The sequence below is a fragment of the Botryllus schlosseri genome, chromosome 4, assembly GCF_051294905.1.
Source record: "Botryllus schlosseri isolate E-star chromosome 4, Bs_hap1, whole genome shotgun sequence".
NCBI classification, from domain to species: domain Eukaryota; kingdom Metazoa; phylum Chordata; class Ascidiacea; order Stolidobranchia; family Styelidae; genus Botryllus; species Botryllus schlosseri.
In genome coordinates this window covers 13,797,955-13,811,855 of record NC_137239.1, presented here as the reverse complement: position 1 = coordinate 13,811,855, position 13,901 = coordinate 13,797,955, and the positions used below count along the sequence as shown (strand labels likewise).

At 40.4% G+C, this 13,901-nt stretch overlaps 1 long non-coding RNA gene across 1 annotated transcript; it reads right to left on the bottom strand.

The window, feature by feature from the left end:
* Positions 1 to 832: 832 nt before the first annotated feature.
* LOC145437082 (uncharacterized) lies at positions 833 to 6,372 on the bottom strand. Its single transcript, XR_013914568.1, has 4 exons — positions 6,345 to 6,372; positions 2,378 to 2,489; positions 2,156 to 2,249; positions 833 to 930 (listed from the first exon to the last, which is right to left on the bottom strand). It is a non-coding gene; the product is annotated as an uncharacterized LOC145437082 (long non-coding RNA).
* Between the last annotated feature and the right edge of the window lie 7,529 nt (positions 6,373 to 13,901).

Here is a 13,901-nt window from a genome sequence, read left to right as displayed (position 1 = left end):
GGGTTAGGTTAGAATTAGGGTTAGGATTAGTGTTGGGGTTCAGGTTCGATAATATTATAATTATGTAATATAATACACATTATTAGTTCGTAATACAATTTCACACAATGTTCTCCGAGGGCCGAATATACCGATTGAATTCGGCTGTCGGTAAATTCGGCCCCGTAAACATCGGCATATATATATACATATATATATTTATACGCATACCCTGTTCCCCAAATCACTTGATATTAATATAATTATGAAATTAATTCACATTAATAGTTGGTACTACATTTTTATAAAAAATTTTACGAGGGCAGAATTGACCGAGTAACCAGTGAATTGACCGGTGAATTCGGCCGTGGGTAAATTCGGTCCCCGTGAATATCCGCGCTATCTCCCGTGATTACGCGATCTACGCATACCCTGACATTCAAATCACTTGATAATAGTATAATTATGTAATTAATTCATGTTAACGGTTGGTAATACATCTTAATACAATATTCTCGGTGGGCCGAATTTACTGATGTAATGGCCGAATTTGCCTGGGCCGAATTTACTTTGGGGCGAGTTTACTGGCAACCGTCCGTATACTTCGTAGTTTGTTATTGTTGCCATTGATACAATGCGAATTTCATGGTCTGTGATTTTGATTGTTGCGTCATACTTTGCCTTTTTGGTTTTGCTTTTAAATCTGTTTAAATCCCTTCAGTGTGCCGATAACTCTTGAAAAGAGGCACCCGAAAAGTCTTCGAGTTTAATGAATATACTGCTACAATGAATGTTGTATTGAAAGCAAATATTATCTGTCTTCACTGCTAATTGACCCGCAAAGTTACCACACTAACGCGTATCAGGTACATTTATATTTATTTCCGCGCATTCCGGATAAGTGATGAGATTCCATAGATCCATTCCAAGTCGATGCGGTGATGTCGGGGTCTGTCGAATAATGGTACTTGATTAAATATGTCCGTACATTCCGCGGCCACGTACGAGTTGCGACATGGCGGACCTGCAGTTTTCATTTGGATCCAGTTACCACTACCTTAGAACTGCAATTTATTTCGAGCCAATTTCCAGTCGCCAACTATTTTCCAGGGTTGTAATGACTCGAGTCATGACTCGACTCGAGTCCGACTTGAGTCACGATTTTCTGACGACTCGATTTGACTGGAGTCATTTTCTCAAAATACGGAAATGACTCGACTCGACTCGAGACAATTTGAGTATTGACTCGACTTGGAATCGAGTCATTGCGCATGACTCGAACCAAGTCATATGACTCGAAACTCAAACGACCAAGGCCGATATTTCATTGTAATTTCGAAGAACAGTAAAGTAAGCATACTATTGGAATTTCGTACATTGGTACTGGTACTTGAAAATGCGACCAGAACCTACTAAAATTTAAGAAATTAGTATATCATAAAAGCGAACCATGCGATATCACGATACAGAGTTATAAAAATGGGTTTAACAAGACTTTAACTGGAAACTGAGCAGTCAACACAATGATACCATGACTCGGACTCGACCATCTACTAGTTGACTTGGACTCGGATTTGACTCGCTACTGAATTGAAAATGACTCGACTTGACTCGAGTCAAGACTGTAAAAGTGAGATTGACTTGTGACTCGGAGACTTGTGACTTGGTTACAACCCTGTCATTTCAGGTTCATTTGTTTGAGTTCACGATTGAATGCGGATGCACAGGCAACGTTATGCGCATTCGCTAGATCACATTGAATTTATAATTTAAAACTTGGGGTCATGACTTTTTCTAAACTTCTGAGACTATATTCTTTTATACACCAGTTATTTATTTAAGTTTTCGAGAATATTAGTCGTAGGGCAACTCCATGCTAACTAGTATGGGTGTATAATTAAATGTAAGTGACCATTGGCATGTAGCATCTTTGAAATACGAAGAAGGACGCAAACAATGAAAAAAAAATGAGAGGGCAGGATGTGTAAAAAATTGCAGAGCTCATGAACACTATCAATTGCACTGCTATGTACTGCGATAATCCTAACGATATAATCAGTATAGGCTGCTGTGATTATTCCCTAGATTGGTGGGGCACATGGTTGCTTCGACATGCTCATATCTGCTTGACGTACCGCATTGCACTACCGAATGATTTTTCTATATTACCCCGAACCTCTATTATTGCTGCTGATAGTTTTCCAACTCCTCTATGATATCTTCAAGATCCGCATCCATCCCTGCGTCTTCAAACATCTCGCTCTTTGTGTCTGAATATCGTACAGCATTCGAAAACTTTTTATTCATAATTGACACACCTTACTGTTGGGCCTTTTTCTGTATATCTTTCACTGTATACATGTTGATAACTAAGGGACATTACATAGCATTATCTTACCACCACGGCGTCTGCGGCGCCTGTTGTAGTTGCTCCATCGCCGCCATATCGCTTCGGTTTCCACAGCGAGAAGTCCAACTATGAGAGTCAAAACAAGCAGTTTGGCGTTCATCTAAAATGATGATTTTAAGAAAGTTCGGTCTTTTCAGCTTCTTTCTGCATTTATTTTGCGTCAATTGATATATCAAACGCTATGTTCCTATATTATAGATCAGCGGCTATTGCCTTTAGTAATAACTAGGGCAAGTTTTTGTTGCAGTTAAATCCGTGAAAAGTTGCATTTATTTTTGTAAAAAGTTGCAGAAGTTGCATTTTGACCACATTTTGCTCGGTTGACTAAAAAAAAATAAAAAAGGTCAACTTCCCAGATTGACTAAAAAAAAAGGTCAATTTTCCGGCTCAGCTCCCGAAATACCCGTAGAAGCGTTACTTCGGTGCTTATTTACGGTGCTTCAGTCGAATTTGGCCGTGTATTTCACCAAAATCGAAAATACTTTCATGAAAAATCGAGAAAGTTGCAAAATGTTGCAAAAAGTTGCATGGAAAATATGGACAAAAGTTGCAAAAAGTTGCACTATAAGATTCCTTCAAACAGCATAAAACAGCATTCTACATATTTTACGAGTATTTAGGAAGCTGCCGGAAGCTGTAAAAAAAAGTTGCAAAAGTTGCAAAAACTTGCCGTAGTAATAACCAACGGCACACGTATACGCTAATCCGCAAGCCTTCGCGCAACCCTCAATTTTTGTCACAAAATCAAAGATCGACCTCAATACGCCACTAACTAGGCATATAATAGATTACTGTTGCACAACGTGAACTGTGCATCAACACAGTGTCTAAAATGGTACCAACTAGCAAAGTCAAAACATGGAGTCTGGCGTACCCGTAGATATTACGTGAATGCTTCAGCATTGGCTGATTCTAAGAAAGTTCGGCCTTGTCAGCGTCTTTCCCCAATTATATAATGTTAGGTTATCATACGTCCTCAATTAGGAGGATTTGTCCTCCTTTTCCAGGTTTTTGAAAATGTCCTCCGAGGACGCCTGAATGTCCTCCTTTTTGAGATTTTGTCCTCTTTTTGAAAATTTTGGTCAAATTTACTGTGAAATCGGACTGAGATACCATAAATCGGCACCGGAGTAAAGCTCCGGCGGGTTATTATTATTATATTCTTTATTCACAGTAAAACTGGTAGATACACACATAATCCGGGGAGCAACCTGCCCCCAAAGGAAAATGGCGAGATTGGAGTAAATTTTTAAAATTTCAGTAATACATTCAAATTGTTATTCCTATGCAATACACGGAGAAGTCAGATTACAGAATTGCAGCAGATGAAGAATTGGCAAGGGTTACAGAGCAGAGGTAGAGATGATTGAAGATGAAGAATCGAAATTACAGAAATTATGCTGTGATTCACAAGCGTAATTTTAGTCCAGTGGTGCATTCAAGGCCTTCCGAAGAATGTGCACAGTGCCCAATAATGTGATCTTTTGGATCATGTCGAATCGAACGTTACCCGGAATTTGTTGGATATGTCTCATGAGTTTTTTGCTCACGACCCCTGTAGCACCAATGACTATCGGTACAATGTTTATTTTGCATCGCCACATTTTCTCACATTCCATTTTGAGATCTGCGTATTTGGAGTATTTTTCTGATTCTTTTTGCAGTAGGTTGTGATCAGCTGGGACAGCCAGTTCAATGAATAAGCATTCTCTTTTCTTTTTTAGTTTGACGATTATATCCGGGCGGTTGCTCCTGATTTCGCGGTCAGTTATAACTGGTACATCCCACAGAATTTTTACTTGTTCGTTTTCTGTCACTGGTGCTGGGCTGTAATCGTACCAATTTTTTGTCGAAGTGGTGATGTTAAAATGTTTGCATAATTCAAGATGAATGTAGTGACCAATCCTATTGTGTCTCCATGTGTATTCGGTAGCTGCAAGTGCACCACAGCCGGACATGAGATGTGCTACAGTTTCATTTTGGTTGTGGCACATTCTGCATTTGCCGTCCGTGTTTTGCTTCAGAATTCTTTTGCGATAGTATTTTGTAGGAAGCGATTGGTCTTGTGCTGCGAAAATGAATCCTTCGCTTGCCGGTTTCAGGCCAGAGCTGGATAGCCAGGTCCATGAAAGCTCGTCTACATGGGGCTGTGAAGTTAACTTCTTGTGCTGTCCATGAAGAGGCATCGACTCCCATATCGTTTCTCTCATTTTCAGCGTTGCATTTTTGTATCGGACTCGTGCTGCTTTTGCTATTGTTGTGGGTTTAGCAACAGTGTTTTCTGCAGTGTACAGGTTAGCTGTTTCCAAGTTGACTTCTCTGGCGTACTTGTCGTGACGATAGCTCAGAGATTTTGTTTTGCGCTGTTTGTCTTCCTGTGCAATGAGTTTGCAGTAAATGTTATCGCTGTTGTTGATGTACTGTGACAAGCCGATGATTTCTGTTTTGAAGGTTTGTTCAATTTCTTGTAGTCCTCGACCACCTTTTTTTCTGGGGATGTACAGTCTTTGTGTATCAGATTTTGGGTGATGCATGTGGTGCATTGTCATCAGTTTTCTCGTCTTTGTGTCCAATTTTTTAATTTCATCTTTACGCCAGTTCACCACACCAAAGCTATATCTCAAGACAGGCACTGCAAGACTGTTTATGGCATTGATTTTGTTTTTGGAATTGAGTTCAGTTTTGAGAATTGACTTGAGCCTGCTGATGTATTCTTTTTTTAGACTTGATTTCATTGCAGCATGTTTAATGTTGTCGCTTTCACAGATCCCTAGATATTTATAGTGATCTTCGGCATTCAATTCTGTTATGGTTTCGTCCATTTTGAAGTTCATGTCGCCAGTGCTGGTGGCTCTTCCGCGTCGTATGGTAAGTTTTGAGCATTTATCCAAGCCAAATTTCATTTTTATATCTTCCGAAAACTCATGAACAATTTTCATTTGGTTATTCAGGTCCGTGTCGGATTTCGCATACAGTTTCAGATCATCCATGAACAAAAGGTGATGAATCTTTCTTTATTATTATTATTGGTACGACACAGTGGCGCTTATCGCTTTTTCAAGCTATGTGCTGCCACGACATGAATTGTGATAATGTTCATAGTGTCTTTGTCTTTCGTAATCTTGGGGACGGCTTTCATTCTCTTCTCCCAGTCAATCCTCAGTCACCCTCACTAGCACGCGACCCCAGCGTTGTCTTAGCTGCCGACTTGTAGCACGGCTCACTTTCGGTCTAGGCTTTTCAACGAACTACCGTAGTAGTGGGATCGGCGATGAGCAGCCCAGAGAAACCTCCGACACGTAGATGTTGGTCAGAACCGGGATTCGAAACCACATCCATTGGTGTCGTGACTGCAGTGCGTAACCAACTGCGCCACTCGCTTCCCCGCTCCGGCGGGTATTTCGGGAGCTGAGGCGGAAAGATGATGATGATTTTTTTTAACGTAAAGGAAAAAACATATTTTGGGCCCCGAGCGAGGAAGTTGACCTTTTTTTTAGTCAACCGACCACGAAGTGTGAAAAATTTATCATTTTTTCAAGATCTTTCTCCGGTATCCTAAGTTTGAAAATTTTTCAAAAGTGTCCCCCTTTCCCGATTCCAAAATATGGTAACCCTATATACTGTTAATTGTTATTCCAATCGCTATGTTACTATATTATAGATAGAAACAAGAATATACGGAACATGTTTTGTGACATGCTGACTAATGATCATTAATTACAAAAATTAATGGAGCTGTAGCCACTAGCCACTGTAGCTGAGCGCAAAAGGGCGTGAAATTTCCGCCATTTCGGTGCCTGGTTACTGCATTTTCTTTCGTGCGAACCATAACTGAGCGTATTGCTCTATTTTGAGGCTGTACGAACGCACCCCCAATATACCTATCAACCGAAGGTACGGTTCTTGAAGACTTGGCCGGCGGTAATCGCTAGAGAAATATGTTCACGTTGCCTACCTTTGCTGTATCTTCGTAACTACGGCAAGGAATGTTTTATGAATTGGATCCTCGGGTATATACATACTGACGGACAGCTGCTGCGAACCGTCGTCACCATATTGTTTCGTTCCGGGCCATCAAATATCCGCGTCTATTGAAGTTTTTCGAAAAAGTATGAGTCTTCGCTTAACAAACATCTGCGCACATTAAACGTAGCGAAAATCCTACGAAACCCGTGGTACTATAAAATGTTGAACACGTTTGTGTTATTCGATAGCAAAATCCATATTGATACTTTATTCTATATTCGTACATGCGGATCATCATAAGGTACAGAACACTGTGAATCAGAAGTCCTACCATATGTTCAGTTTTATCAACTAAAAGAAACGAATGATTTCGATGAAATGAACAGATAGGAAGAGGGAACATGACCCTACAAAGGTTAGCAATCAATCTCCCACCTTGGCGGGCAGAGGAAAATATAGCGTTTGAGCCATGCACAACTATTTTAATAGCGCGCAGACACTCCCTGTTTTGACACTCGCTATTCTGAATGTACTGAAATTGTACTCAAATTCTAGCATTCGTTGCTTATGACATTATAAACATGATATATCTCATCCTCTCAGACAGCCTGAGCGTTCCATAGCCACTATGGCCAATTTGCAGTCGCAGCAAAAATAATATATTTGAATGTGTGATAAACATTTATAAATCTGTACTTGTCCATATATTTCCCCAATAGTTGCGCACGTCCAAGTGATGAATGCTCGAAACTACATATTTAAATTGATTGTCCCTAATTCGGCATACTGCCCGCACCTTCTAGTCCATGACACGTATGGCCTATTATAAAGAGCAGATGCTCAAATTGTTTTCATATGCTTCTTGCGCGATAGTCGTGTATTTACAACAGCGCCTATAATTTACCTTTGCAATCGACGAAGATTCCAGCATCACGGAAGCAAACCATATGGGAGCGATCGTTAGCAGCAGCCGTTAGTCAGTTGATTCGTATAGGCTACTCGAAGGTCACAGGTCCACGGCCCGCTAAGACATACTTCGTGACATAATTGCAAAGTCTCCGCAACTATATATTTCTTGAGTAATTGCGAATCGGGTTTTCAAGATCTATCCTTTGGTTAAAAATATTTGAGCAGTGTTTGTATAGCTTCTAATTAGTCATAATAATAGCGATAATCGAGCCGTGTACAGTGTACGACGTACGTACGGACACCTGTACTACATTCACCACGAACCCGGCCCGCAGCCAACTCCAGTCCAAGCATACCTATTATATTTGTTAATTCTCTGGCTGCTGCGATAGTAGGTCATATAGTGGAATATATCTTGATGACATTCGACGACGAGATGACGCCATATCGTGCTTCGATCAAGCAAGAAGTCTGATGAAGGAATTGCAGTGCGCTGAGTGCATCGCTCAGATGTGATACATTCTTGTAATATATTCAACTCCCAATAAGACTTTCATGATACCTCGTGATGGACGTGAGAAATATAGCAAAGAAGCGTTACATGCATGGCAATGCTTTGCATGAATGGCAAGCACAATATGTCTCTACCATTTCATCGATTTAAATCTTATTCTAGTATGTCCTGTCCAATCAAGGATAATCTCCGAATTATCAAAGAAAATCTCATATAACTCCGCTTCTACGGGTTGGAGTCGAGTCAAAATTGTTATGCCTCGTTTTTGAAGACAGCGCAACAATTTCATGGGGATGGCAGAAAAATTTAAAAATTTTTTTTTTTGCATTTTTGAGTAAATTCAAAATTTTCAAACTGTACGAAATCCGCGAATATTGGTTGGAATGAATTCAAATTTGGTGTACACTGTCCTTCAAGGCAACCTAACGATTTAATCACGTAGCTAGCAAGATTCAGGAAAAAAGTTTTTTTTGAACAGCCCTTGATTGTCCATATTCAGTTATTCACACATTGAATGTTTGTTGTTATTTCCACACCGAGTCCCAAACAAACACACGTACGTCAGTTTTAAGCATACCATTGAATATCTTCTGTAGCCTATACAGATAGACAGCGCAAGACACGCAGTGCTGACATGCGAAGCTTGGGTCTATCTATATCAGGGCCGGCCAACCCGTGGCCCGCGGGCCACATGTGGCCCGCGAGAAGGTTTTGAGTGGCCCGCGAGGTAATTTCCGAAATTTCTAATATCAAAAATGGATTGCACAGATTGTGAACTTGCAAGGCCAACCAAAAATTTGATTAGTTTCGCCGCAACACTTGAGATGTGATGACAAAAATATCAGTTCCGACGCATTGACAGATTCATCAGCCAGTCCCATATTGGTATATCTTCGTACACTACAATAAAGCAGAATAATTTGAGATGGATTTATCAAAAGTAAAAATTTTCTACAAGCTTAGCGCAACATGTTGTCACTCGATTCCTTATTTTTAATATTGTTGCCCTTTTTGTGAAAATGGAAGAACGCCTAATGTATCAGATTGAGTCTAACTATATTCGCGATTACGAGACAAAGTGTCGTTCAACATATGCGACCTTGCGTTTGCGCTCGCAGTAAGACCGTTGACTATGAAACCTAGGCACGGAATGATTGACGCATTTTGGTCGCAGCTTTCGATATCGATATGTACATGCGCCGAATAGCCCAGTCCTCGCAAACTTAGCCCAGCGATATACGGCAGGCCCGCAATATAGTCAAGTTACAATATTATTGACCTATGAACTTCATAAAATTTTCGCGCTTCGCGCGGTAAGTGGCCCGCGCAATATTTCGTCAATCGAATGTGGCCCTTTGGCTGAAAAGGTTGGCCAGCCCTGATCTATATTCTATATGCAGGAAATATAAACTGACTAAATGGGAGCTACATCGGAATACCATCTTAAAACCACTTGGTAACTAAATGAATAGATCGATTGGAGGCTACGACTATGACTGGATATCGTCCAAATGCGAGGAAGCACATACATTCGCATATAGAATCTTGAATGTATATAATTATGTAACGCAAAACAATAACTTCTTATTGTTAATCTATTCGCTAAAAGCTTTTAGAATGACCCTCATCAGTAGCGAACGTCAGTGATAGGGTTAATCAAATTCGAAATGTAAGAACTATTTTGTGTCTATGACGTAATAATAACAAAAACAAACAACTAGTAGACGGGCAAGATACGGTAGTAACGATACAAAACAAACGTTAACAAGCACATATTCGGTTATAAATAACCGAGAACACAGCACATAAGATAAATGAAGTATTCCAAGGGTGGAGAGGCGTTCCTTCTGGCGACAGAGAATCGGCTTTCGCAGCTTTATGATCGTAGATCCCACGACCTTCTAATGAAGAAGAGAACGGCCACGAGCAACTATAGAAAATTGCCTGTCATTGTAGAGATGCTGTCCAATAGCCGAATCACAAGCAGTAACTTGATCAAAATCACGCACTGTGTCAACAGACTGCGATGATGGAGTTGGAGAAACATTACTTATTCTAATTTGCCGTGGGATATGCTGGCGAATTCTTTGCTGCAAGCGCTGAGACGTGCGACCTATATAATTATGTGGCTGCTTGAGGCGCGTAAGGAAAATGAAGTATGACGTGTTTCGAATGTGGTGTTGAAATAGCTCCATCCACACGGAAAATATTTTAGATATGTCCAGATACACTCGTATGGGACGAGATTCAATTTTCCAGCGATTTCACTAAGACGTTTTAATTCTATCGTGCTCTCGTAGCAGCACCGTAACTGCCGCACCCCAAACCCCCCAATTGGGGGGGGCCCGAGCTCGAAGGGGGCCCAAAATTATTTCGTGAATTAGCATAAATCATAGAGTATCTTTTGAAAATTTATGCAATTTTTACAAAAAGTTTTCGCGCTGCGCGCGAATTCAAGAAGACATCTATCTTTATTATTGGGTATTGGGCCATTACCGCGCCACGACCCACCAAGACATAAAATCAAGTTTTAGGCCATATAACATGCGACACCAAGAAGTGAGCCGGAACGATCGGCAGCTAGAAAACTTTGGCCGAAAGGGTCTATGCCCTTATGCTGACCGAAGACTTCGTTATATATACAAAATACATATAGGTTTAATTGTCCATAGGCGCCTAAATGACTGGCGCTGAATGTTCCTGTCTTTGCAATGTGAACCTCACAAGACAAATACCATCCCGCTGGGAAAAATTTTATGCCAGTGAAGAAATACCAATTTGAAATTGTGTGTGTCTCTTAGTTTAGAAGCCCACGTTTTGGCGATTCTATATTTTTTGATATAGCAGACTGGAAGTCACGAAATAACATCATGTAACGAAGTCATATCAACGGGTCCGCCCGCCCGAAGATGTTCAATTATTATTTACGGGCCCTCCGGTTTTCAAGACACTTCACTCAGCTCTACCGGTTAATCTAATTACGTGAGTAGAGAGGACAATAAATTGATAGCATAATATATATGCAATCGCGATCTGATTGACCGATTTTACCATAAATTATCGAAAATTTTCGCGCTTCGCGCTGGCTCACAGTACAGTACAGATGATTTCGTGACAAACGCGAACAACGAGATAGAGCGGTCGTTTCATCACCTATGGGAGCCCAAGACTCGCGGTTTTGGGGGCCTGACGAGGTACTGTTTCGTTCCTGCCAAAGGGTATACGCCCGAAGATGTTTAATTATTATTGAGTGGTCCTGCCTTTTCAAACACACCTCACTCAGCTCTTCCGGCAAATTTGATTACGTGAGCAGAGAGAAGATAAAAATTGATAACAATATATATGCAATTCCCGATCATACTGACCGATTCAGTCATGAACTCCACAAATTTCCCGCGCTTCGCGCGCTTAGGCGACAAAAGCTGATTCACTAAAGAAACTGCCAACGCATATGATAAATAGCCGTACACAGAGTATCGCCGCAGGGGGGTCTGGGGGGCGAAGCCCCCCAGAAGTTCGGTCTATAACCCTATGGGGGGCCCACGATCAAAGTTTGGGGGGGGGCCTGACGAAGTGCTGTTACGGCCCTGTCTCGTAGCATATAGAATGTGTATGCACTGCACACCCAAAGGGTCGAAAAGGGTGGCACACGAAAACACAACACAACTCAGAATGATATCGCGGTCATCATCCTACGTAAATATTGTACTCGATTTATACCGCGGTATAGATGTGATGTAGCTTATGGTTTCGTGTTCCGTGAGTGTTTAATCACACCCCCATATCAGGGGTCGTACTAGGGTGGAAATACTCACCCTTTTCGCTAAGAGTGAATGACAGTTTTGCACTAATGTTGATGCCCCTTGCAAATTGTCAACAATCGCGACATGCTGATGAATTTAAAAAATCTGGTTTCGCAAGATAGTGATGAAATTACGAAATGTACTGACGAAATCGCGTTTGCTACAATTGCACAACATTGAATTATTTCGTGTTACAATGTTCATAACCTATAACTGGTACATCGCACGTCACTGCTATTGCAAGTACTCATCTGGCGGTATCAATCAATGAGGACGGGGTGGATGGGAGTAGCTTATTTTCGTATGCACAGTAGGGTTGTTCCAAAATAGGTATTTTTTTCGGATTCTAGCCATTCACTTATTAATTTGTCAGGCTACTTTGAAAATGCGGCACACCAAATTTGGTTCAATTCTAACAAATATAAGCCGCCGCAGAGCTAATTACAATTTTTAATTTACTAAGAATTTGTTTTTTAAAAATCTAATTTTTCTGTCACCCCCATGAAATTGTTGAGTTTTTTTCAAAAACGATGCAAAACATATTTGACTCATTTCCAACTAGTACATAATCCGAGAATTATCAACGAAAAACTCAAGTAACTCCGCTTCTACTTGTTGAAATTGCTTCAAATTTGTTTTGCATCGTTTTTGAAAACAACTCAACAATTTTATGGCGTTGACAGAAAAATTTGATTTTTTCTTAAATTCATCCCAATAAAATAAAAAAATTTAATTGGCTCTGCGGCAGCTTATACTTGTTACAATTTAACGAAATTTGGTGTGCATCGTTTTAGGGTAACCTGACAATTTAATAAGTGAATCGCTGGAATCCGAGGATCCAATCGAGGATAATCCGAGAGTTATCAACGAAAAACTAAAAAATACTCCGCTTGTTCTAGTTGGAATTGAGTCTAATTTGTTTTGCATCGTCTTTGAAGACAGCTCAACAATTTCATGGCGTTGGCAGAAAATTTTGAAATTTTGAAAATGCCGAGGTACACAGGAATAGAAAAGGGGTATTCTCCATCAATATTATGTTGAATTGCAATTCTGAAATGAGATTCACCTCTATTTCCTGTCGGTGGCTAAGCTCCTGTCATGATACTAAGACTGAATATCAAAGGGGTGAATGGACTCTTCCTAGGAGATGCGCGGTATCCATTCATGCCTACCAGAGTTGATGACCCCTATACTAGGGTTGCCATACGTCCGGAATTTCCCTGACATGTCCGAAATTTCACTGAAAAAAACTGCGTCCGGGAGGAAATTCCAAAATATGCCTAAATGTGCGGAATTTTGTAGGCTTGAAGTAGGCTCAAAGGTTTTTCGTAAATCAACATAAACAATATTATTTTCAAGCAGCTTTATGCTATTCGAAATTTTCTTCGCGCTTTGCGCGAGTCAATGCAACGTATATTGATATCAGTATGAGCACCGAGCACCCCCCTCGCAAAAACTGCAATCCAAAATAAATGTAAATATACATCATTTGGTGAAATAAGTCTAATTGCAATCGCAATTATAAGCTAACGGTAAATTCGTAGAGTTGGTTAAGGCCGATTGGATCTTTCAGTCACAGACAATGGTTCTAAATCTTGTGGTCGTTCGCCTTTATCTGGGGATCGCGTTGATGTTGGACGTAATCAGCTTCCTAGTCCGCGAGTAAGTTTCGGCAAGCTGAAATTTATTAGTAATCAGCCAGTTTTGAGCTGGGCCAAGGAATATTTTCCAGTTGGAAATGAGCTCGCGACCAGACATGGGGTAATCGCGATTAGTAATCGTAATCGATTACGACGATTACAGCATTTTCAAGTAATCGCAATCGCATTCGATTACATTCGAAAAAATTCCGAAGCAATCGTAATCGTAATCGACTACTTCACATATCTAATCGATTGCTTTGTGATAAAACGATTACTTTTTTGTTATGACAAACTGAACATTCGTGAACAAGTAAGAGATACTATACCAGATTTATTGATAGCACAAACGTCTGATTTTCAAACGCCACTGCTCAATATTACGTCAGAAGTATTAGCTTTGCTCGTCATTGCGTAAGAAGTATTCACACACGGGAAATAGATATTCGATGTATATTGCAGTGTGATTGTAAGAACACCTGCCATGGTGTATATCAGGTTATCACTCCAGACGCCACTACCTCGCAGCAGGATAATAATCAGGGCATGGTATGGAAGTATGGTATGGTATGGTATGGAAGTATGGTATGGTATGGATCGATATTTTGGTATGGAATATGGAACAATGCAAGTATGGTATGGAATGGAAGATCTTAATCTATGGTATGGAACGACATTTC